Raw genomic sequence first — 26,354 nt, forward strand, 5'->3', positions numbered from 1 at the left:
TAAAATTAATTTTTTTTTTAAAAGGACTGATAAAACTCTACACTTAAAAGACACAATCAGGTCAAAAAAATGGAGAAAATATATGAACAGACACATCTCTAAGAAGACATACAAATGGCTAACAGGCACATAAAAAATGTTCATTGTCATTAGCAATCAGGGAGATTCAAATCAAAACCACATTGAGATACCACCTTACTCAAGTTAGAATGGCCAACATTAACAAGACAGTAAACAACATGTGTTGGAGAGGATGTGAAGAAAGGGAAACCTCTTACTCTGTTAGTGGGAATGCAAGTTGGTATAGCCACTTTGGAAAATAGCATGGAGATTCCTAAAATATTAAAAATAGAGCTGTGTTATGACCCTGCAATTGCATTACTAGTTATTTATCACAGTGATACAGATGTGGTGAAAAGAGGGGCCATATGTATCTCAATGGTCATAGCGGCAATGGCCAGAGTTGCCAAATGGTGGAAAGAGCCAAGATGCCTTTCAACAGGCTATTGGATAAAGAAGATATGGTCCATATATACAATGGAGTATTGTGTCTCCATCAGAGAGGATGAATACCCAACTTTTGTATCATCATGAACTGGACTGGAGATTATGCTGAGTGAAATAAGTCAAGCAGAGAGAGTCAATTATCATATTGTTTCACTTACTTGTGGAGCATAAGGAATAACATGGAATACAGGAGAAGGAAAGGAAAAGTGAATTGGGGTAAATCAGAGCGGGGGGGAAAGAAGTATGAGAGACTCTGGACTGAGAAACAAACTGAGGGGTTTGGAAGGGAGGAGGATAGAGGGATGTGTGAGCATGGTGGTAGGTATTTGGAGTGCACATATTGCATGGGGCACTATGGGTGGTGCTTAAACAACAAATCCTGGAACATTGAAAAAATATAAAATAAAATCAAGATTTAAAAAAAAAAAGCTTTCCTGAGAAACAAAAAGTAGAAGAATTTGTGTACTCCAAAACAGTGCTACAGGAAATATTGAAATGGGCCCTCTAAGTAAAGGGAGATCCTTAAAGTAACAGAGCCAAAAAGAACAGACAGAATATACAGTAGCAGTCACCTTATAGGACTTAATGGCATGAAATGCATATCTTTCCATAGTTACCCTATATGAACATATACTAAATACCCCAAAGTATAGATACAGGGTATCAAAATGGATTTAAAAAAATAGGACCCATCGATATGCTGTCTGCAAGAAACTCATTTTATACTGAAAGATGTCTCCAGATTTAAAGTGACAGAGTCGAGAACAATTTACTATGCTGATGGACATGAAAAGAAAGCTGGGGTGGCAATCCTTATAGTAGACAAATTAGATTTTAATCCAAAGACTATAATAAGAGATGAGGAAGTACACTACATCATCCTTAAAGGGTCTGTCTAACAAGAAGATCTCACATCTGTAAATATCTTTGCCTCTAACATGGGAGCAGACAATTATATAAGCCCATTAATAACAAAATCAAAGAAACACATTGAAAATAACACAATAATAGTAGGGGAATTTAACACCCCCTCACTGAAATGGACAGATTGTCTATGGAAAAGATCAACAAGGAAATAAAGTTTTAAATGATACACTGGACCAAATGGACTTCACAGGTATATTCAGAACATTGCATCCAAAGCAACAGAATACACATTCTTCTCTAGTGCACATGGAATATTTTCCAGAATAGATCACATCCTGCATCACAATTGAGGTCTCAACTGGTACCAAAACATTGGGATCACTCCCTAAATATTTTCACACCATAATGCTTTGAAACTAGAGCTCAACAAGAGTAGGAAAGCTGGAAAGAACTCAAATACATGGAGGCTAAAGAGCATCCTACTAAAGATTGAGTGGATCAAACAGGAAATAAATTAGGAATTTTAAAAATTCATGGAAATGTGAAACATAATTGGTCAAAAATTGTTCACTATTACCACAATTGGAAAAGTGAAAACACAATTGGTCAAAATCTTTGGACACAGGGAATGTAGTCTTGAGAGGAAAGTATATAGCAAGACAGCCTTTTCAAGAAGCAAGCAAGGCCTCAAGTACCCAACCTAACCCTACATCTAAAGAAGCCAGAGAAAGAATACTAAAGAAAGCCTAAACTCAGCAGGAGAAGAGAAATAACAAAAATCAGAGTAGAAATCAATGAAATAGAAACCAAAAAGAACAGTAGAACAAATCAATGAAACTAGGAGCTGTTTTTTTGAAAGAATTAGTAAGATTGATAACCCCTGGCCAGACTTGTCCAAAAGAAAAGAGAAATGACCCAAATTATTGAAATCATGAATGAAAGGGGAGAGATGACAACCAACACCAAAGAAATACAAACAATTATAAGAACATATTATGAACAACTATACACCAGTAAATTTAACAGTCTGGAAGAAATGGATGCATTCTCAGAGACGTATTAACTACCAAAATGGAAAAAGGAAGAAATAGAAAACCTGAGAAGAATCATAATCAGTAAGGATATTGAATCAGTCACCAAAAATCTCCCATGAAAGAAGAGCCCAGGGCTATATGTCTTCACAGGGGAATTCTACCAAATATTTAAAGAAGAATTAGTACCTATTCTCCTGAAACTGTTCCAAAAAATAAAATGGAAGGAAAGCTTCCAAACTCATTTTATGAGGTCAGCAGGTCCTTGATCTCAAAATCAGAGAAAGACCCCACTAAAATAGTGAATTACAGACCAATATCCTTGATGAACACAGATGCAAAAATTCTCACCAAAATATGACCCAACTGGAACCAATAGTACATTAAAAGAATTATTCACCATGACCAAGAGGTATTTTTCCTGGGCTGCAAGGTTGGTTCAACCTCTGCAAATCAATCAATGTGATACAGTACATTAATAAAAGAAAGAACAAGAACCATATGATACTCTCAATAGATGCTGAAAAAGCATTTGACTAAGTACAGCTTCCTTTCTTGATCAAAACTTTTCACAGTGTAGGGACAGAAGTTACATATCTCAGTGTCATCAAAGCCATCTATGAAAACCCACAGTGAATATAATTATCAATGGGGAAAAGCTCTCAGCTTTTTTTTTTCAGCTTTTTTTTCCCCTTTTAGGGAAAAGCTGAGAGCTTTTCCCCTAAGGTCAAGAACACAGCAAGGCTGTTCACTATTACCATTGCTATTCAACATAATACTAGAAGTCCTAGCCTCAGTGATCAGACAACAAAAAGAAACAAAAATCATCTGAATCAGCAAAGAAGAAGTCAAACTCTCACTCTCTGAAGATGATATGATCCTTAATGTGGAAAACCCAAGACTCCACTCCAAAACTGCTAGAACTCATACAGGAATTCGATAAAGTGTCAGGATGTGAGATCAATGCAAAGAAATCAATTACATTTCTGTACACCAACAGCAACACAGAAGAAAGAAAAATAAAGGAGTTGGTCCCATTTACAATTGCACCAAAAATCACAAGATTTTTTTCATAAGAATAAACCTAACCAAAGAGGTAAAGAATCTGTACTCAGAAAACTATTAAGTACTCATGAAAGAAATTGAGGAAGGTGGAAAGAAATGGAAAAACGTTTCATGCTCATGGATTGGAATAACAAATATTGTGAAAATGTCTATGCTACCTAGAACAATCTACACATTTAATGCAATACTTATCAAAATACCATCAACTCTTTTTAACGAAATGGAATAAATAATCCTAAAATTTATATGGAATCAGGAAATACCCCGAGGAAGCAGAGTATTGTTGAAAAAGAAAAGTAAAGTCAGTGGCATCACAATTCCACACTTGAAGTTGTATTACAATGCTATAATCATCAAGACAGTCTGACAGTGGCACAAAAACAGACACATAGATCAATGGAACAGAAAGAGAGCCCAGAAATGGACCCTCCACCCTATGGTCAACTAATCTTTGACAAAGAAGGAAATAGTGTCTAGTGGAAAAGACAGTGTCTTCAAAAAATGGTTAGAAAAATTGGACAGCCACATACAGAATGGCACTGGAGCATTTCCTTATACCACACACGAAAATAGACTCAAAATGGATGAAAGACCTCAATGTGAGAAAGGAATCCATCAAACTCCTTGAGGAGAACACAGACAACAACCTCTTCAAGCTCAGCCACAGCAACTTCTTCATAGAAACATCACCAAATTCAAGGGAAGCAAGGGCAAAAATGAACTACTGGGACTTCAAGATCAAAATCACAGCAAAGGAAACAGTTAACAAAACCAAAGACAACCAACAGAATGGGAGAAGATATTTGCAAATGATATATCAGATAAAGAGGTAGTATCCAAAATCTATAAAGAACTTATCAAACTCAACACCCAAAGAAGAAATAACACAATCAAGATATGGGTAGAAGAAATGAAGAGATCTTTTTGTAAAGAAGACATCCTAATGGCCAACAGACACATGAAAAAGTGCTCAACATCACTCAGCATCAGGGAAATACAAATCAAAACCACAGTGAGATACCATCTATGTATCACAGCAGTCAGAATGGCTACAATTAACAAGTCAGGAAATGACAGATGTTGGCAAGGATGTGGTGAAAGGGGGACCCTCCTACATTGTTGGTGGGAATGCAAGCTGGTGCAGCCACTCTGAAAACAGTATGGAGGTTCCTCAAAAAATTGAAAATAGAGCTACTCTATGACTCAGCCCTCATACCCCTGGGTGTTTACCTTAAATTGCAAATGTAGTGATCCAATGGGGCACATGTACCCAAGGGTTTATAGCAGCAATGTTCACAATAACCACCTATGGAAAAAACCTAGATGTCCATCAACAGATGAATGGATATAGAGGAATTGGTATATATATACAATGGAATTCTATGCAGCCATCAAAAAATAAAATCTTGCCATTTACAATGTTGTTGTTGGAACTAGTGGGCATTATGTTAAGAGAAATAGGTCAATCTCAAAAAGACAAGTATCTCTCTGATATGAGGAATTTGAGAATCAGGGTGGGGGTCATGGGGGATTGGAGGAAGAAAAGAAAATGAAATGGGACCAGGGAGGGAGACAAACCATAATATTCTCTTATCTCAGGAAATAAATAAAATTTGGGTTGCTTCAGCCTCTTAATGTGAATAGTGCCTCTATAAATATGGGTGTGCAAATATAATTTCAAGAACCTGTTTTCAGTTCTTTTAGATATACACCTTGAAGTCAAATTCCTGGGTCAAATAGTAATTCTATTTTAAGTTTTTGAGACACCTCCATATTGTTTTCCATAATAGTTGTACCATTTTATAATCATACAAACAGTGCACAAAGGCTTCCTTCTCCCCATCCTCACAAACACTTGATACTTTTTTTGTTTTGTGAATAATAGCCATTCTAGTGAGTAAGAAGTTACATATCAATGTGGATTTGTTTTGCATCTCTTTTATAATACTTGATGTAGATTATCTTTTCATATGCTTGTTGGGCATATGTATATCATACTTGGAGAAATATCTATTCAAGTCCTTCACATATTTTTAAAAATCAGGTCATTTATTTATTTATTTTTTTATATTTTTAAGTTGAAGAAGTTCTTTATATTTTCTGAATATTAACCAATTATATTTGATTTGGGAAAAAATACCTCCAGCTGGATAAGTTGCCTTTTCCAACTATTGTACCTTGGTGAATAGCAGTTTTTAAGTTTGATGTATTTCCATTTGTCTATTTTTTAAATTAATTTATTTATTTTCAGCATAACAGTGTTCATTATTTTTTCACCACACCCAGTGCTCCATGCAATCCGTGCCCTCTATGATACCCACCACCTGGTACCCCAATCTCCCACCCCCCCGCCACTTCAACCCCCTCAGATTGTTTTTCAGAGACCATAGTCTCTCATGATTCACCTCCCCTTCCAATTTACCCCAACTCCCTTCTCCTCTCTAACACCCCTTGTCCTCCATGCTATTTGTTATGCTCCACAAATAAGTGAAACCATATGATAATTGACTCTCTCTGTTTGACTTATTTCACTCAGCATTTGTCTATTTTTAATTTGCTTGCCTGTGCATTGGATTTTATATCCAAGCATTCATTGTTAACTTCAAGGTCATGATGATTTGAACTGATATTTTCTTCTAGGTGTTTTATAGTTTTGAGGTCTAAGTTCAGGTTTTTAATCCATGTTGAGTTAATTTTTTGTGGTAGAATATGAGTCTAACTTTGCTTTTTGATTATAGATATTCACTTTTTCCAATACTATTTGTTGAAGAGATTGTCTTTTCTCACGTTGGTGACCTTGGTACGCATTGTAAAGATCATATGACCATATATACTTGAGGGATATATAATATGTGTGTACTGTTCCTTCAATGTATATGTCTGAATTTATGTCAGTACTACATTATTTTAATTACTGCAGCTTTGAAGAAGATTTTAAAATCAAAAACTGTAAGAACTCCACTTTTTTAAAAGAAACATTCTCATAGTTTTATATTTATATATTTATTAACTTATTTTTTGAAGTAGAGTTGACACAAAATTTTACATTTGTTTCATGTCCATAAAGTAGTGACTTAATAATTGTATATATTATGCTGGACCCAACACAAGTATAGATACCATCTATAGCCACACAATGCTATTACAATACAATTGACTATATTACTTATGCTGTACATTTCCTTTTTTGATTTAATTTTATTTCACAGGGTTCCAGGATTCATTGTTTATGCACCACACTCAGTGTACCGTTCTATATGTGTCCTCCTTAATACCCACCACCAGGCTCACCCATGTATTTACTATGCAATTTACTATGGCAAGTCCACCTGAGAATCACTGCAATAGAATCATCCCCCAGAAGACCTGAACATCAACTCACACAAATTTTACTGGTCAAACACACAAATTTTACTGATCAAAGAGAATTACAAAGCTTCAGATCTAGAGGAAAATGTTATCTAGCCTCCTTTGTACTCTTATTCTTTATTTTTATTCTTATTTTGTATTCAAAACTTTTTTTAGTTCTTCTGCATCATTACCTCTTAATGTGTGTGTGTGTGTGTGTGTGTGTGCATGTGTGTGTATGATTTATACATACAGTACATTTTGGCTTACTTTCATTATAATTTATTTTATTTATTTTCTCTTATTTTGATCTCTAGATTCTTTCAACAAGCAGATGAAAACACACTCAGGATCTAGGTTTTTCTTTGTTTTGTTTTTCATTTTCTTTCTTTTTTTCTTTTCTGGACAGAATGATGAGATGGAGAAATTCTTCCCAAAACAAAGAACAGTTGGTAGTTCTCACAGCGGGGATTTAATCAATACAGACACAGGTAAGATGTCTGAATGAGAATTTAAAATAAAAATTTTAAGGATACTAGCTGAGTTTGAAAAAAAGCATAGGAGACACTAGAGAATCCCTTACTGCAGAGATAAAAGAACTAAAATCTAGCCAGCCCAAAATTAAAAATGCTGTAACAAAGATGCAGTCCTAGTGGAGGGCAAAAAATATGGCTATGGATGAATAAGAGGAATGAATCGGTGAAAAAGAAGATAACATTAAGGAGAATAATGAAGCTGGAAAGAGGAGGGAAGGAAAGGTAACAGACTTCAAAGGTAGACTTAAGGAACTCAGCGACTTATTAAAACAGATTAACATTTGTATCATAACAGTACCAAAAGATAAAGAGGAAAAAAAATGGACAGAAGGATTATTCAAACAAATTATAGCTGAAAATGTTTTTAATCTGGGAAAGGAAGACATCAAAATCCAAGAAACACAAAGAGCCCCCATTAAATTCAACATAAGCTGATCATTGCCAAGGCATATCATAGTCACATTCACAAAAGACACAGACAAGGGCAGAATCCTGAAAGTAAGAGAAAACGTGTCCTTAACCTATGAGGTAAAGCACATCTGTCCACAGAAACTTGGCAGGCTTCTAGTAGCAGGAAATATTCAAAATGCTGAAAAGGAAAAATATCTAGCCACAAAATTTGTATCCAGCAAGGCAGCCATTCAGAATAGAAGAAGAGATAAATAATTTTCCACGCAAATAAAAACTGAAGGAATTTTTGACCACTAAATGAGCCTTGAAAGAAATTTTCTGCACTAAGAGTGGAGGGGAAATAAAAAAGTGACAAAGACTAGAAAGGACCAGAGAACATCATGAGACACACTGACTGTACAGGTAACACAATGACACTAAATTCATATCTTTCAAAGCTGACTCTGAAAGTAAATGGACTAAATACTCTAATCAAAAGACATAGGATGTCAGAACAAGTTATAAAACAAGATCCATCTATATTCTGCCTATAAGATACTTATTTTAGACCTGAATATATTCACAGATTAAAAATGAGGTGATGGACAACCATCTATGATGGCAACAGACATAAAAAGAAAACCAGAGTAGCCATACTTACATCAGATAAACTAGATTTTAAAACAAAGACTATAAAAAGAGATGAATAAGGGCATTATATCATAATTAAGAGGTCTATCTATCACAAAGATCTAATAATTATAAATATTTATGCCCCAACTTGGAAGCAACCAAATATATAAATGAACTGAAAATAAACATAAAGAAACTCATCGATTAAATAATACAACAATAGTAGAACTTAGTACCCAAAATTACACCAGTGGAAAGATAATAAAAGCAGAAAACCATCAATAAAATAATGTCTTTGAATGACACACTGGACCAGATGCTCTTAACAGGTATATTCAAAGCATTTCATCCTAAGCCTACATCCTAAGCCTTTTGAGTGCAACAGAATATTCTCCAGAGTAGGTCACATACTGGGTAACCAACAAATCAGCCCTCAACAAGTACAAAAGGATTGAGAACACAGTATTCATATTTTCAGGGCATAATGCTAAAAACTTGAACTGAACCACAAGAAAAAAAATGGACAGACCACAAATTCATGGAGGTTAAAGAACATCTTACTCAGAATAAATGGGTTAACCAAGAAATTAAAAGAGAAATTTTTAAAATTACATATAAGCGAGGAAAATGAAAACATGACAGTCTAAAACCCTTGGGATGTAGCAAAGGCAGTGGTAGGAGGGAGGTATATTACAATACAGGCTTACATCAAGAAGCAAGAAAAGTCTCAGACACCCTAGCTTTTTACCTAAAAGAGCTACAAAAGGAACACCAAAGACAAAAACCAGCAGAAGAAGGGAAGTAATAAATACTAGAGCAGAAACAAATGTTATAGAAACAACGAAAGAAAAAACAGTAAAGCAGATTAATAAAACCAAGGACTGGTTCTCCTAAGGAATTAATCAAATTGATAACCCCCTAATGAGACTTATCAAAAAGAAGAAGGGGCACCTAGGTGGCTCAGTTGATTAAACACCTGCCTTTGGCTCAAGTCATGATCTGGGGCTTCTGGTTCCAGGCCCTACCTCAGGCTCTCTGCTCAGTAGGGAGTCTTTTTCTCCTTCTGACCCTCCCCCTCCTCATGCTTACTATCTTTATCTCAAATTCATACATAAAATATTTAAAAATAATAAAGAAAAGGAAGAGGGAGGCAAGATGGCTGAGGAGTAAGGGATCCTACTTATTTTAGATGGATATCTACCAAACCATTCTGAACACCCATGAAATCAGCCCAATATATAAGAATATACACCTGGATCTCAACAAGCAGAAATTCTTCAGTGTTTGTGACATATGAAGGGCAGAATTGTGATTCTGTGGGCAGATTTCAGAGATAAACAGAAAGGAGAGGGTGGTGCCAAAATCTAGCACCAGGAAGATGATATAACACTGGAGCACAATAGCGTTCCACACTGGGGACCAGGCACAGAGTAACAGACAGGTAGTAGTGGGGAAAAGACTTTAGTACAGCCCACATACAGGACACAGCAACTGCAGGTGCATGCATGTAAACAAGGGGAGGTTCACGGTTTTAGAAACACAAATGGAGGAGATGTGCCTCAGTGCTGGGAATAACCACTGAGAGAGTTTCTGTGGGGTGTACCACTGGGGAGGCTGAGGTTTTTAGTAGTGCAGACAGAAACAGACATTGGGAGTTCAGTGAAGATTAGAGTGGGATTTCTCTTCTCTGGGTTAGAGGTTTGGGTGTGGTAATTTCTCAGAAGAGACAGAAGAGACTCAGAAAGCCACCAGAGAACAAAAGCATACACACACACACACACACACACGCACACACACGCATGTGCACGCACACACACACACACACACACACACACACACTCAAAATTCCACTGAGCCCAACCCCCTGACAGGAGGAAGGGAAAATCTGCCCAAGCAGGGTTACCTGAGTAAAAGTGCGACAGAATTTTCTCCCAGAAGACAGGCTTGAAGAACAAGAGGGCAACACTAGGGTCCTTATAAAATGAGTGTATCTTGCTTGGGTCATGGTTAAAACTTTGAACTCTGTACATTCCCTCAACCACTCCCCAACAGAATGACTAAGGAGGTGCCACTCCAAAAGAAAAAAATCAGAATGTCACAGACCTAATGGATATGGACAGAAACAAGATGGCAGAGATAGACCTCAGAGTAGCAATTATGAAGTCAATATCTAGGCTTGAGAAAAATATTAGTGTCAATATAGAATCTCTAAGGAAAGAAATGAGATCTAAGCAGGCTGAACTTAAAAATGCTATGAATGAGATGCATTCTAAACTGGATACTCTGACAGCCAGGGTAAATGAGGTAGAATAATAAATTAATGAGCTAGAATATAAGATGATAGGAAAAAAAAAAGAAGTAAAGGATGCCTGGGAAAAGCAGCTAAAAGCCCGAGAGTTCAGACTGAGAGGGATTAATGATGCCATGAAACATTCAAATATCAGAATTATTGGGATCTCTGAGGGGGTGGAGAGAGAATGAGGACTAGAGAAAATTATAGCTGAGAACTTCCCTAACCTGGGGAAGAAAACAACGATTCCTGTACAAGAGGCCAGGAGAACCCCTCCCAAGATTAATAAGAACAGATCAGTGCTCTGACATATAATAGTACTAATTCACAAACCTTAGATCCAAGGAAACAATCCTGAAGGTATCAAGGAGGAAGAGTTTTCTTACATACAGATGGAGGAAAATCAGAAAAATGTCATACATGTCCACAGAGACCTGACAAGACAGAAAGGATTGGCAAGACATATTAAGGGTACTAAATGAGAAGAACATGCAACCAAGGATAATTTATCCAGCAAGGCTGGCATTTGGAATGGGTAGAGAGACAAGGAGATTCTGGGACCAGCAGAAATCAAAAGAAAATGTTGCCCACAAAGCTGGCCCTGCAAGAAATATTAAGGGGGAGGTTCTATAAAAGAAGACCCCCAAAATAATATAAACCAGATATTTACAGAGACAATCTGTAGAAACAGGGAATTCATAGGTAACACAAAAATCATATCTTTCAATAGTCACTTTCAGCATGAATGGCTTAAATATTCCCATGAAATGGCACAGGGTTACAGACTGGATAAAAAGACAGGATCTATCTATATTCTATCTACAAGAGACTCATTTTGAATGAAAAGACAATTGCAGACTGAAAGTAAGGAGATGGAGAAGTATTTTTCATGCCAAAGGACCTCAAAAGAAAGCTGGGATAGCAAATTTCATAGCAGACAAATTAGATTTTAAGCTTAATATTGAAGTAAGAGATACATAGATAGGGACACTCTGTCATTCTTGAAGGGACTATCCAATAAAAGATCTAACAATTGAAAATATCTATGCTCCTAACATGGGAGTAGACAACTATATAAGACAACTGTTAACAATAACAGACATATTGACAATAACACTTTACTAGTAGGAGACCCCAACATTCCACTCAGCAATAGACAAGTCATCTGAGCAGAAGATCAACAAAGAAACATGAGTTTTGAATGACAAATTGGATCAGATGGACTTCATAGACATACAGAACGTCCCACCCTAAAACAATAGAATACTCATCCTTCTCGAATGTACATATCAATTTCTCCCAAATAGACCACATATTGGGACACAGATCAGGTCTCAACTGATACCAAAAGACTGAGACAATTACTTACATATTCTCTGACCACAATGCTTTGAAACTAGTACTCAATAACAAGAAAAATAAATGGAAGGATTTCAAACACTTGGAAACTAAAGACCATCTAGCATAAAAATGTCTGGGTCAACCAGGAAATTACAGAACTTTCACAATTCATGGAAACCAATGAGAACAGTACAACACTGGGTCCAAAACCCATGGGATACTACAAAGGTGGACCTAAGGGAGAAACACATAGCCATCCAAGCCTCACTCAAAAAAACTGAAACATGTCATCTGCAAAGAGAGAGAGTTTGACTTCGTCATTGCCAATTTGGATACCTTTTATTTCTCTTTGTTGTCTGATTGCTGTTGCTAGGACTTCTAATACTATGCTGAACAACAGTGGTGAGAGTGGGCATCCTTGTCGTGTTCATGATCTCAACGGGAAGGATGCAAGCTTTTTCCCATTGAGGATGATATTTGCTGTGGGTCTTTCATAGATAGATTTGATGAAGGTCAGGAATGTTCCCTCTATCCCTATATTTTGAAGCATTTTAATTAGGAACCAATGCTGGATTTTGTCAAATGCTTTTTCTGCATCAATTGAGAGGACCATGTGGTTCTTCTCTTATTCATTTGTTCTATCACATTGATTGATTTGTGAATGTTGAACCATCCTTGTAGCCCAGGGATGAATCCCACCTGGTCATGATGGATAATCTTTTCAATGTGCTGATGTATCCTGTTTGCTAGGATCTTGTTGAGAATCTTAGCATCCATATTCATCAGTGATATTGGTTTGAAATTCTCCTTTTTGGTAGGGTTGTTGCCTGGTTTGGGGATCAGGGTAATGCTGGCTTCATAGAAAGTCTGGAAGTTTTCCTTCTGCTTCAGTTTTTTGAAACAGCTTCAGGAGAATATGTGTTATTTCTTCTTTGAAAGCTTGGTAGAATACCCCAGGGAATCGGTCAGGTCCTGGGCTCTTTTTTTTGGGAGGTTTTTGATCACTGCTTCAATCTCGTTATTAGATATTGGTCTATTCAGGTTTGTCAGTTTCTTCCTGGTTTAATTTTGGGGGCTTATAGTTTTCCAGGAATGCATCCATTTTATCTAGGTTGCTTAGATTATTGACGTATAACTGTTGATAATAACTTCTGATGACTGTTTCTACTTCCTTGGTGTTCATTGTGATCTCCCCCTTTTCATTCAAATTTTATGAATTTGGGCTTTCTCTCTTTTCTTTTGGATTAGTGTGGCCAATGATTTATTGATCTTATTGATTCTTTAAAAAAACAGCTTCTAGTTTCATTGATACATTCTACTGTATCTCTGGTTTCTACCTCATTGATCTCAGCTCTAATCTTGATTATTTCCCTTCTTATGTGTGGAGTTGGTTTGATTTGTTGTTGATTCTCCAATTCTTTAAGGTGTATAGACAGCTGCTGTGTTCTGGATTTTTCAATTTTTTTTGAGGGAGGCTTGGATGACTATGTATTTCCCCCTTAGGACTGCCTTTGCTGTATCCCATAGGCTTTGGACCAAAGTGTCTTCATTCTCATGGTTTGCATGAATTGTTTCAGCTTCTCTTTGATTTCCTGGTTGATCCAAGCATTCTTAAGCAAAGTCAGTGTACAAAAATCAATGGATTTCTTTTTTTTTAAATAAATTAGTTTATTTTCAGAAAAACAGTATTCATTGTTTTTTCACCACACCCAGTGCTCCATGCAATCCGTGCCCTCCATAATATCCACCATCCTGTACTCCAACCTCCCACCCCCCTGCCACTTCAAACCCCTCAGACTGTTTTTCGGAGTCCATAGTCTCTCATGGTTCACCTCCCCTTCCAATTTCTCCGAACTCCATTCTCCTCTCTAACAATCAATGGCTTTCTTATACAATAACAATGAAAATACAAAAGGGAAATTAGAGAATCGATTCCATTTACTATAGCACCGAGAACCATAAGATAACTGGGAATTAACCTAACCAAAGAGGTAAAGGATCTGTACTCGAGGAACCACAGAACACTCATGAAAGAAATTGAAGAAGACACAAAAAGATGGAAGACCATTCCATGCTCTTGGATCGGAAGAATAAACATTGTTAAAATGTCTATACTGCCTAGAGCAATCTATACTTTTAGTGCCATTCTGATCAAAATTCCACCGGTATTCTTCAAAGAGCTGGAGCAAATAATCCAAAAATTTGTATGGAATCAGAAGAGACACTGAATTGCTAAGGAAATGTTGAAAAACAAAAATAAAACTGGGGGCATCATGTTACCTGATTTCAAGCTTTATTACAAAGCTGTGATCACCAAGACAGCATGGTACTGGCATAAAAACAGACACATAGACCAGTGAAACAGAGTAGAGAGCCCAGATATGGACCCTCAACTCTATGGTCAATTCATCTTTGACAAAACAGGAAAAAATATACAGTGGAAGAAAGTCTCTTCAATAAATGGTGCTGGGAAAACTGGACAGCTATAAGTAGAAGAATGAAACTCGACCATTCTCTTACACCGTACACAAAGATAAACTCATAATGGATAAAAGACCTCAACGTGAGACAGGAATCCATCCAAATCCTAGAGGAGAACATAGGCAGTAATCTCTTCGATATCAGCCACAGCAACTTCTTTCAAGATATATCTCCAAAGGCAAAGGAAACAAAAGCGAAAATAAACTTTTGGGACGTCATCAAAATCAAAAGCTTCTGTACAGCAAAGGAAACAGTCAAAAAAGCAAAGAGGCAACCCACAGAATGGGAGAAGATATTTGCAAATGACAGTACAGATAAAAGGTTGATATCCAGGATCTATAAAGAACTCCTCAAACTCAACACACACAAAACAGATAATCATATCAAAACTGGGCAGAAGGGGCGCCTGGGTGGCTCAGTTGGTTAAGCAACTGCCTTCGGCTCAGGTCACGGTCCCAGAGTCCCAGGATCGAGTCCCGCATCAGGCTCCCAACTCCATGGGGAGTCTGTTTCTCTCTCTGACGTTCTCGCCTCTCATGCTCTCTCTCACTGTCTCTCTCTCAAATAAATAAATAAATTCTTTAAAAAAAAAACTGGGCAGAAGATATGAACAGACTCTTCTCCAATGAAGACATACAAATGGCTCTCAGACACATGAAAAAATGTTCATCATCACTAGCCATCAGGGAGATTCGAATTAAAACCACATCGAGATATCACCTTACACCAGTTAGAATGGCCAAAATTAGCAAGACAGGAAACAACATCTGTTGGAGGGAATGTGGAGAAAGGGGAACCCTCTTCTTCTAATTGTGGGAATGCAAGATGGTGCAGCCTCTTTGGAGAACAATGTGGAGATTCTTCAAGAAATTAAAAATAGAGCTTCCCTATGACCCTGCCATTGCACTACTGGATATTTACCCCAAAGATACAGATGTAGTGAAAAGAAGGGCCCTCTCTACCCCAATGTTTATAGCAGTGATGGCCATGGTTGCCAAACTGTGGAAAGACCCAAGATGCCCTTCAATGGACGAATGGATAAAGAAGATGTGGTCCATATACAAAATGGAGTATTATGCCTCCATCAGAAAGGACGAATACCCACCTTTTGTAGCAACATAGACGGGACTGGAAGAGATTATGCTGAGTGAAATAAGTCAAGCAGAGCGAGTCAATTATGATATGGTTTCACTTATTTGTGGAGCATAACAAAAAGCATGGAGGACATAGGGAGTTAGAGAGAAGGGGGTTGAGGTAAATTGGAAGGGGAGGTGAATCATGAGAGACTATGGACTCTGAAAAACAATCTGAGGGATTTGAAGTGGTGGGGGGTGGGAGGTCGAGGTACCAGGTGGTGGGTATTATAGAGGGCACGGATTGCATGGAGCACTGGTTGTGGTGAAAAAATAATGATACTATTATGCTGAAAATAAATAAATTAAAAAAAAAGAGAATCACAGAACAATATCTATGATGAATATGAATGACAAAATACTCAACAAGACTCTAGCCAATAGGATCCATCAATATATTAAAAGGGTTATCCATCATGATCTAGTGGAGTTTATTCCTGGGATGCTGGGTTGGTCCACATTTGCAAATCAATCAATGTGATACAATACAGTAATAATCAAAGAAAGACAGTCACTATATAGTCCTCTCAATAGTTGCAGAAAAAAAAATTGACAAAATACCACATCCTTTCCTAATTATAACTTTTCAGAGTGTAGGGATAGAGGGAACACTCCCAAATTTCATAAAAACCATCTATGAAAAGGCCACAATGAATATCATTCTCTATGGGGAAAGGCTGAGAGTTTTTACCTTAAGGTCAGGAACACGACATGGATGCCCACTGTCACCACTACTGTTCAACATAGGACTAGAAGTCCTAGCATCAGCAATCAGAAAACAAAAAGAAATAAAAAGCATCCAAATTGGCAAGGAAGAAGATAAAGTCTCACTCTTCAAGGATGACATGATATTTTATGTTTAAAACCCAAAAGACTCCACCCACATTAATAGAACTCATACAGCAATTCAGCAGTGTGACAGGATCTAACATCTATGCTCAGAAATCAGTTGCTTTTCTATACACTAACAATGTAACTGTAGAAAGAGAAATTAGTGAATGGATTCCATTTACAATAGCACAAAAAGAATAAGATATGTAGGAATAAACCTCATCAAAGAGGTACAGCATCTATGCTCTAGAAACTACAGAACACTTATTAAAGAAAATGAGGAAGACACACAAAAAAAGGAAAATCATTCCATGCTCACGGATTACAAGAAGAAAACACTATTAAAATGTGTATACTGAGAAGGTGGTGGGATTATGGACATTGGGGAGGGTATGTGCTTTGGTGAGTGCTGTGAAGTGTGTAAACCTGGTGATTCACAGACCTGTAACCCTGGGGATAAAAATATATGTTTATAAAAAATTAAAAATTAAAAAAAAATGTGTATACTGTCCGGAACAATCTATACTTTCAACACCATCCCTATTAACATTCCATTGGCATTTTTCAATGAGCTGGAACAAACAATCCTTAAATTTTTGTTGAGCCAGAAAAGACTCCAAATCGCCAATTGAAGGTTGAAAAAGAAAAACAAAGATGGGGGCATCAAGTTGCCTGATCTCATGCTCTGTTATAAAGCTGTGATCACCAAGAGAGCATGGTATTGGCACAAAAACAAACACATCATTGGGAAAGAAAAGAGTCTCCAGAAATAGACCCTTAACTCTAGGGTCAACTAATCTTTGACAAAGCAGGAAATAATATCTAATAGAAAAAAAAGACAGTCTCTTCAATTAATGGTGTTTGGAAAATTAAGCAGCTATATACAGAAGAATGAAACTGGATCATTCTCTTACACCTTACACAAGGATATACTCAGAATGGATGAATGACCTCAACATGAGACAGGACTCCATAAAACTCTTAGAGTATAACATAGGTAGGAACCTCCTCGACACAGGCCACAGAAACTTCTTTCATGACATGTCTCCAAAGATGAGGGGAAAAAGGGGAAAAAGGAACTTTGGGGACTTCATCAAGATAAAAAGTTTCTCAAAAGCAAAGGAAACAGTCAATGAAACTAAAAGGCAACTCACGAAATGGGAGAAGATATTTGCAAATGACGTTACAAATAAGGGGCTGGTACCAAAGATCTATAAAGAACTTCTCAAACTCAACACCCAAAAGACAATAATCAAGCAAGAAATGATCAGAAGACAGGAACAGACACTTCTCCAAAGAAAACATACAAATGGCTGACAGACACATGAAAAAATGTTCAACATCATTAGACATCAGGGAAATTCACATCAAAACCAAATTGGGATACCACCTTACAAAAGCTAGAATGGCAAAAATTACCAAAGTAGGAAACATCAAATGTTGGTGAGGATGTGGATAAAGGGGAACCCTCTTACACTGTTGGTGGAAATCAAGTTGGTACACCCACTTTGGAAAAAGGCATGAGGTTCTTCAAAAAGTTAGAAAAATGAGATACTCCATGACCCAGCAATTGCGCTACTGACATATAGATGTGGTGAAAATAAGGTGCTCATGGATCCCAATGTTCATAGCAGTAATGTCCACAATAGCCAAACTGTGGAAGGAAATGGAATGCCCTTCAACAGATAAATGGATACAGAAGATATGGTTCATATATACAATGGAATCTTACTCAGCCATCAGAAAGGATGAATACCTAACATTTGCATCGACATGGCTGGAACTGGAGGGGATTATGCTAAGTGAAATAAGTCATGTAGAGAAAGGGAATTATCATATGGCTTCACTCCTATGTGGAACATAAGTCAACATGAGGAGCATGTTAGGGGAAGGGAGCGAATATTGAACGGGGGAAATAAAAGGGGGAGGAGAACCATGAGAGACTATATTCTCTGGGAAACCATCTAAAAGTTTCAGAGTGGAGGGCTGGCACAATGTCATATCCCAGTGATGGATATATAGGAGGGCATGTCTTTTAATGACCACTGGGTGTTATACACAAAGAATGACCCCTGGAGCACTACATCAAACACTAAAGATGTACTGTGTGGGAGCTAATATAACATAATAAAAAAATTATGAGTAACGAAAAATTTTTAAAAAAAAATTAAGGCAGAAAAAGAAAAGGATTCAAATAGGTAAAAATCACAAATGAAGGAGGAGAAATCACAAACAATACCACAGAGTTACAATTAAAAGAGAATACCATGAAAGAGTATATGCTAAAAAAGTGGGCAACCTGGAAGAAATGGACATTTTCTAGAAACATACAAACTACTCAAACTGAAATGGCGGAAATAGAGAATTTGAGGAGAACCATAGTCAGAAATTAAATTGAATCAGCAATCAAAAATCTCCAAAAATATTAGTCTGGTTCCGGGTGGCTTCCCAGGAGAATTGTACTAGACATTTAAAGAGAAGTTAATACCTATTCTCAAACTCTATGGAGGTTTCTCAAAAAGTTTAAATTAAAAATATCCTACAATCCAGCAATTTTATTATTAGGTACTTATTCAAAGGATACAAAAAATACAAATTCAAGGAGATATATGCACCTCGTATATGTTTAGAACAGCATTGTCAACAATAGCCAAACTATGGCAAGAGCTCCATTGTCCTTTTTTTTTTTTTTTTTGATGAATGGATAAAGAAAATCTGGTTTATATATTCAATGGAATGTTATTCAGTCATCAAAAAGAATGAAATCTTCCCATTTTCAAGGACATGGATAGAGCTAAAGTGTATTTTGTTAAGTGAAATAAGTCAGAGAAAGACAAATACCATACCACCTCATTCATATGGAGAATTTAAGAAACAATACAGATGATAATAGAGGAAGGGAGAAAAGGAAAAAAAAAAGGGAAAAGGGAAACAAGTTGTACATGACTCTTAACAATAGAGAACAGACTGAGGGTTGATGGGAGGGTTGGGCTAAAAGTGTGATGGGCATTAAAGAAGGTACTTCTTGTGATGAGCCCTGGGTGTTGCATGTAAGTGAGAATCACTGAATTGTACCCTAGAAACAAATGCTTTAGTGTATGTTAACTAATAAAATTAAAAAAAAATTATTGCATGGAGCACAGGGTGTGGTGAAAAAATAATGAATACTGTTATGCTGAAAATAAATAAATTAATTAAAAAAATTAAAAATAAACTCTGGGTGCACAAATCCCTTCAAGTAATTACTTTTGTATCTTTTGGCTAAATATCTATTAGTGCAATTGTTAGATCACAGGTCAGTTTCCTGTGTAAATTTTTGAGCAACCTACATTTTCTCCAGAGTGATTACATATGTTTGCATTCCAACTAACAGTGTAAGAGTGTTCCCCTTTCTCAGCCTCTTTGCCAAGAGCTGCTGTATTGTTAATTTTAACCATTCCAACAGGTGTGAGTTGGTATATCATTTTGGTTTTGATTTGTGTTTTGATTTGTATTTCCCTGTTGATGGGTGATTTTGAACATTCTTTCACTTGTCTGTTAGCCCTCTGAGTGTTTTCTTTGGAAAAAAAAAATGTCTATGTCTTCTGTCCTTTACTTAACTGGATGATATGTTTTTTGGGTGTTGAGGTTGATAAGTTCTTTCAGGATTTTAAATACTAATAATTTATGAGATATATTATTTGCATATATCTTCTCTCACTGCCTTTTAGGCTCCCTTTTAGTTTTCCTGATTTTTTCCTTCACTGTGCAAAAGCGTTTTATCTTGATGAAATCCCAATAGTTCTTTTTTTTTTTTTAATTTCCAGCATAACAGTATTCATTATTTTTTCACCACACCCAGTGCTCCATGCAATCCGTGCCATCTCCAATACCCACCACCTGGTACCCCAACCTCCCACTTCCCTGCCACTTCAAACCCCTCAGATTGTTCATTTTTGTTTGTTTCTTTATTTCCCTTTGTCTCCAGAGCCGTGTCTAGTAAGAAGTTTCTCCTGCCAAGATCAAAACATTTCTGCCTGAGTTCTTCTCAGGATTTTGATGGATTCTTATTCAATATTTAGGTATTTCATCCATTTTGAGTTTAACTTTGTGCATGGTGAAAGTCATCCAGTTTCATTCTTCTGTAGATGGCTAGCCCAGTTTTCCCAATACCATTTGTCAAAGAACTGTCTTTTGTCCATTAGATATTCTTTCCTGCTTTGTCAAACAGTTGACCATATAGTTGTGTGTCCAGTCCTGGGGTTTGCATTCTGTTTCTTTGATCTATATGTCTTTTGATCTATATGTTCTAGTACTTTGTGTGTGTGTGTAATCTTGGGTTGTAATCTTGGGTTTTCTACATAAAGCAATAGTGAAAATTAGTACCACACTGTCTTGATGACTATAGATTTGGAGTCTGGAGTCATGATGCCCAGTTTTGTTTTTCTTTTTCAGAATTGTATTGATTATTCAAGGTCTTTTGTGGTTCCATACAAGTTTTAGGATTGTTTTTTACTAGATCCGTAAAAAATCCATGTAGCATTTTGGTACAGATTGCATTAAAATTTTAGATTGCTTTGGATAGTGTAAACATCTTAACAATGATTTTCCTTCCAACCCATGAACACGGAATGCTGTTTATTTTATGTCCTCTTTCCTAAGTGTTTCTTTCATAAGTGTTCTATAGTTTTCAGAATAAGATCTTTTCCCTCTTTGTTTAAATTTATTCCTAGGTATCTTATTGTTTTTGGTAGAATTGCAAATGAGATTGATTCCTTGATTTCTTTTTCTGTTGCTTCGTTATTGATGCATAGAAATGCAACATATTTCCACAGGTTGATTGTATACCCTGCGATGTTGCTGAATTCATGGATATGTTCTAGTACTTTGTGTGTGTGTGTAATCTTGGGTTTTCTACATAAAGCAATAGTGAAAATTAGATTTCTTCTTTGCCTATATAAATTATTTTTTATTTATTTTCATTGATTGCTGAGGCTAAGAATTCCATTACTATATTAAAGAACAATGGTGAGATTGGACATTCCTGTCTTTTTCCTGACCATAGGTTTTCCCCATTGAGGATGATATTAGCTGTAAGTTTTTTGTACATGGCCTTTATGATGTTGAGTTAAGTTCTATTTATAAGAACTTTGTTGAAGGTTTTTTATCAAGAATGGATGCTGTGGAGGCACTGGGGTGGCTCAGTACATTAAGTGTTTGCCTTTAGTTCAGGTCATGATCTTGGAGTCTTAGGGTTGAGGCCCATGTCGGGCTCCCTCCTTGGTTGGGAGCCTGCTTCTCCCTCTGCCTGTCACTCCCCTGATACTGTTCTCTCTCCCCCTCTCTCTCTCATCTCTATCTCTCAATCCCTTGAAGTCAAATAGATGAATAAAATCTCAAAAAAAGAATACATGTTGTATTTTGTAAAATGGTTTTTCTACATCTATTGATGGGATCGTGATTTTTATTTCGTTTTCTAAAGTAGTATATCACATTGAGTGATTTGAAAATATTGAACCACTTCTGCAATCCAGGAATAAATCTCACCTGATTGTGCCCTCCTTAATACCCACCACTTGGCTCCCCTAACCTCCCACCCCCCGCCCTTCAAAACCCTCAGATTGTTTTTCAGAGTCCATAGTCTCTCATGGTTCACCTCCCCTTCCAATTTCCGTCAGCTCCCGTCTCCTCTCCATCTCCCTATGTCCTCCATGTTATTTGTTATGCTCCACAAATAAGGGAAGCCATATGATAATTGACTCTCTCTGCTTGACTGATTTCACTCAGCATAATCTCCTCCAGTCCCATCCATGTTGATACAAAAATTTGGGTATTTATCCTTTCTGATGAAGGCATAATACTCCATAGTGTATATGGACCACACCTTCCTTATCCATTCGTCCGTTGAAGGGCATCTTGATTCTTTCCACAGTTTGGCGACCATGGCCATTGCTGCTATAAACATTGGGGTACAGATGTCTCTTCTTTTCACAACATCTGTATCTTTGGGGTAAATACCCAGTAGTGCAATGGCAGGGTCATAGGGAAGTTCTATTTTTAATTTCTTGAGGAATCTCCACACTGTTCTCCAAAGAGGCTGCACCAACTTGCATTCCCACCAACAGTGGAAGAGGGTTCCCCTTTCTCCACATTCCCTCCAACAGATGTTGTTTCCTGTCTTGCTAATTTTGGCCATTCTAACTGGTGTAAGGTGGTATCTCGATGTGGTTTTAATTCGAATCTCCCTGATGGCTAGTGATGATGAACATTTTTTCATGTGTCTGAGAGCCATTTGTATGTCTTCATTGGAGAAGAGTCTGTTCATATCTTCTGCCTAGTTTTGATATGATTATCTGTTCTGTGTGTGTTGAGTTTGAGGAGTTCTTTATAGATACTGGATATCAACCTTTTGTCTTTACTGTCATTTGCAAATATCTTCTCACATTTCGTGGGTTGCCTCATCGTTTTGTTGACTGTTTCTTTTGGTGTGCAGAAGCTTTTGATCTTGATGAAGGCCCAAAAGTTTATTTTCGCTTTTGTTACCTTTCCCTTGGAGACATATCTTGAAAGAATTTGCTGTGGCTGATGTTGAAGAGGTTACTGCCTATGTTCTCCTCTAGGATTCTGATGGATTCCTGTCTCACGTTGAGGTCTTTTATCCATTTTGAGTTTATCTTTATGTACGGTGTAAGAGAATGGTCGAGTTTCATTCTTCTACATATAGCTGTCCAGTTTTCCTAGCACCATTGATTGAAGAGACTGTATTTTTTCCACTGTATATTTTTTCCTGTTTTGTCAAAGATTATTTGACCATAGTGTTGAGGGTCCATATCTGGGTTCTCTACTCTGTTTCACTGGCCTATGTGTCTGTTTTTATGCCAGTACCATGCTGTCTTGGTGATCACAGCTTTGTAGTAAAGCTTGAAATCAGGTAACGTGATGCCCTCAGTTTTATTTTTGTTTTTCAACATTTCCTTAGCGGTTTGGGGTCTCTTCTGGTTCCATTCAAATTTTTGGATTGTTTTCTCCAGCTCTTTGAAAAATATTGGTGGAATTTTGATTGGAATGGAATTAAAAGTATAGTTGAACCAAGAAGAAATTGACAGCCTGAATAGACCGATATCTAGTAACAAGATTGAACCAGTGATCAAAAACCTCCCATAAAACAAGAGCCCAGGACCTGATGGATTCCCTGGGGAATTCTACCAAACTTTCAAAGAAGAAATAACACCTATTCTCCTGAAGCTGTTTCAAAAAGTTGAAGCAGAAGGAAAACTTCCAGACTCTTTCTATGAAGCCAGCATTACCCTGATCCCCAAATCAGGCAAAGGCCCTACCAGAAAGGAGAATTTCAGACCAATATCCCTGATGAATATGGATGCTAAGATTCTCAACAAGATCCTAGCAAACAGGATACATCAGCACATTAAAAAGATTATCCTCCATGACCAGGTGGGATTCATCCCTGGGCTACAAGGATGATTCAACATTCTCAAATCAATCAATGTGATAGAACAAATTAATATGAGAAGAGAGAAGAACCACATGGTCCTCTCAATTGATGCAGAAAAAGCATTTGACAAAATCCAGCATCCGTTCCTGATTAAAACGCTTCAAAGTATAGGGATAGAGGGAACATTCCTCAACTTCATAAAATCTATTTATGAAAAACCCACAGCAAATATCATTTTCAATGGGAAAAATTTTGCAGCCTTCCCTTTGAGATCAGGAACACGCCAAGGATGTCCACTCTCACCACTCTTGTTCAACATAGTATTAGAAGTCCTAGCAACAGCAATCAGACAACCAAAAGAAATAAAAGGTACCCAAATTGACAATGAAGAAGTCAAACTCTCTCTTTTTGCAGAGGACATGATTCTTTATATGGAAAACCGAAAAGACTCCACCCCAAACTACTAGAACTCCTACAGCAATTCAGCACCGTGGCAGGATACAATGTCAATGTACAGAAATCAGTGGCTTTCTTATACACTAACAATGACAATACAGGAAGGGAAATTAGAGAATTGATTCCATTTACTATAGCACCAAGAACCATAAGATACCTGGGAATAAACCTAACCAAAGTGGTAAAAGATCTGTACTCGAGGAACTACAGAACACTCATGAAAAAAATTGAAGAAGACACAAAAAGATGGAAGACCATTCCATGCTCTTGGATCAGAAGAATAAACATTGTTAAAATGTCTATACTGCCTAGTCGTCTGACGTTATTCTGATGGGCTTTCCTCTGTATGTAAGGAACTTCTTTGTCCTAGCTGCCTTCAAGAGGGCTTTTCTGCAATTATAATTCCTCGTTCTTACTATTAGGTGTCCTGAGGACTTTTGAGAATCTATAATCTTGGGGGGAGACCGTTCTGCCTCTAGTACATGAATGCTGTTTCCATTCCCGAGATTGGGAAAATTTTCATGGAGAACTTGTTCCACTATATCTTCTAGACTTCTTTCTTTCTCCTCCTCTTCAGGGATTCCAATAAGTATGATGTTGGAACATTTCATGGCATCATTTATTTCCCTGATTCTGTTTTCATGGCTTCTAAGCTGTTTGTTCCAGGCTTCCTCCTGATCCTTTCTCTCTATCTGTTTGTCTTCCAGATCACTAATTCTATCTTCTGTCTCGGTTATGCTAGCTTTTAGAGAATTTAGATTAGAATGGAACTCATGGAGAGCATTGTGAACATCATCCCTGGTGGCTTTCATTTCTACCATGACATTTTAAACGTCGTCCCTGGTGGCTTTCAGATCTACCCTAATCAATTGTGTTTTGTCATCCATGGCTTTCTCCAACCTAGCTATTGCCTGGATAATTGTTAGCTTGAATTCCCTTTCCAACATATTGTCTATGTCGGTAGCCATTAGCTCTGTTGCAGAAATCCCATCCTCTGAATTTTTCTTCTGTTGAGCATTCCTCCTTCTAGTCATTTTGGTGAGAGATGGCTGAATGGATGTAGCTGTATTGACTGTGGTGCAGTCAGGGTGGACCCTGGAATGCTTTTGAGCAATCAGGAGTCCCCACCCAAACAAAAGAAAAAAGGAAGAGAGAAAAAAGAGAGAGAGAGAGAGAGAGAAGAAAATAAAAAGAAGGATAAAAGCGAAGGTTCAGTCCAATGGGCCCCAAGTTAAGATTTATGAAGTATACAAACAAAAACAAACAAACAAAAAGACTGATTCAAGTATATGACAAAAGAAAAAAATGTATTTATTTAAAAGCAACAATACAAAACAAACAAAAATAACGAACTTTGTCAAAAAAAACCCCAAGTATAGGATTTATATACTATCAGTAAAAACACAAATACACAGAAACACTGGCGGAAGAAAAAGATGGGAGAGTGGTTATAAATTCTCAGTGTGGGCAAGGAAGGTTTTTTTTTTTTTTTTTTTTTTTTTTTTTTAAAGATTTATTTATGTAGGGACGCCTGGGTGGCTCAGTTGGTTGGACAACTGCCTTCGGCTCAGGTCATGATCCCGGAGTCCCGGGATCGAGTCCCGCATCGGTCTCCCAGCTCCACGGGGAGTCTGCTTCTCTCTCTGACCTTCTCCTCGCTCATGTTCTCTCTCACTGTCTCTCTCTCAAATAAATAAAATATTTAAAAAAAAAAGATTTATTTATGTATTTGACAGAGATTACAAGTAAGTAGAGAGGCAGGCAGGGGGGCGGGAGGCAGGCTCCCTGCTGAGCAGAGAGCCAGATGTGGGGCTGAATCCCAGGACCCTGGGAGAGAAGGAAGAGGCTTTAACCCACTGAGCCACCCAGGCGCCCTGGTTATTTTGATTCTTCCTGGATGTATTTTGATATCTTTGTTAAAGGACTCAACCTTCCTAAGATAAAGGGGGATTAAAAAGTGGTTTACCTACAGGGGCAGCATTGATTGGGGAAAGGGGATTACCTTGAAGTCTA

The 26,354-nt window shown here is 37.2% G+C and overlaps 1 long non-coding RNA gene across 1 annotated transcript; it reads right to left on the bottom strand.

Annotated features, from left to right (window-relative positions):
- Positions 1-225: 225 nt before the first annotated feature.
- On the bottom strand, positions 226-17,972 carry LOC116582800. The gene is made up of 3 exons (XR_004282519.1): positions 17,957-17,972; positions 4,578-4,617; positions 226-271 (listed from the first exon to the last, which is right to left on the bottom strand). It is a non-coding gene; the product is annotated as an uncharacterized LOC116582800 (long non-coding RNA).
- Between the last annotated feature and the right edge of the window lie 8,382 nt (positions 17,973-26,354).

This window comes from Mustela erminea, chromosome X (assembly GCF_009829155.1).
Source record: "Mustela erminea isolate mMusErm1 chromosome X, mMusErm1.Pri, whole genome shotgun sequence".
In the NCBI taxonomy this organism is placed as follows: domain Eukaryota; kingdom Metazoa; phylum Chordata; class Mammalia; order Carnivora; family Mustelidae; genus Mustela; species Mustela erminea.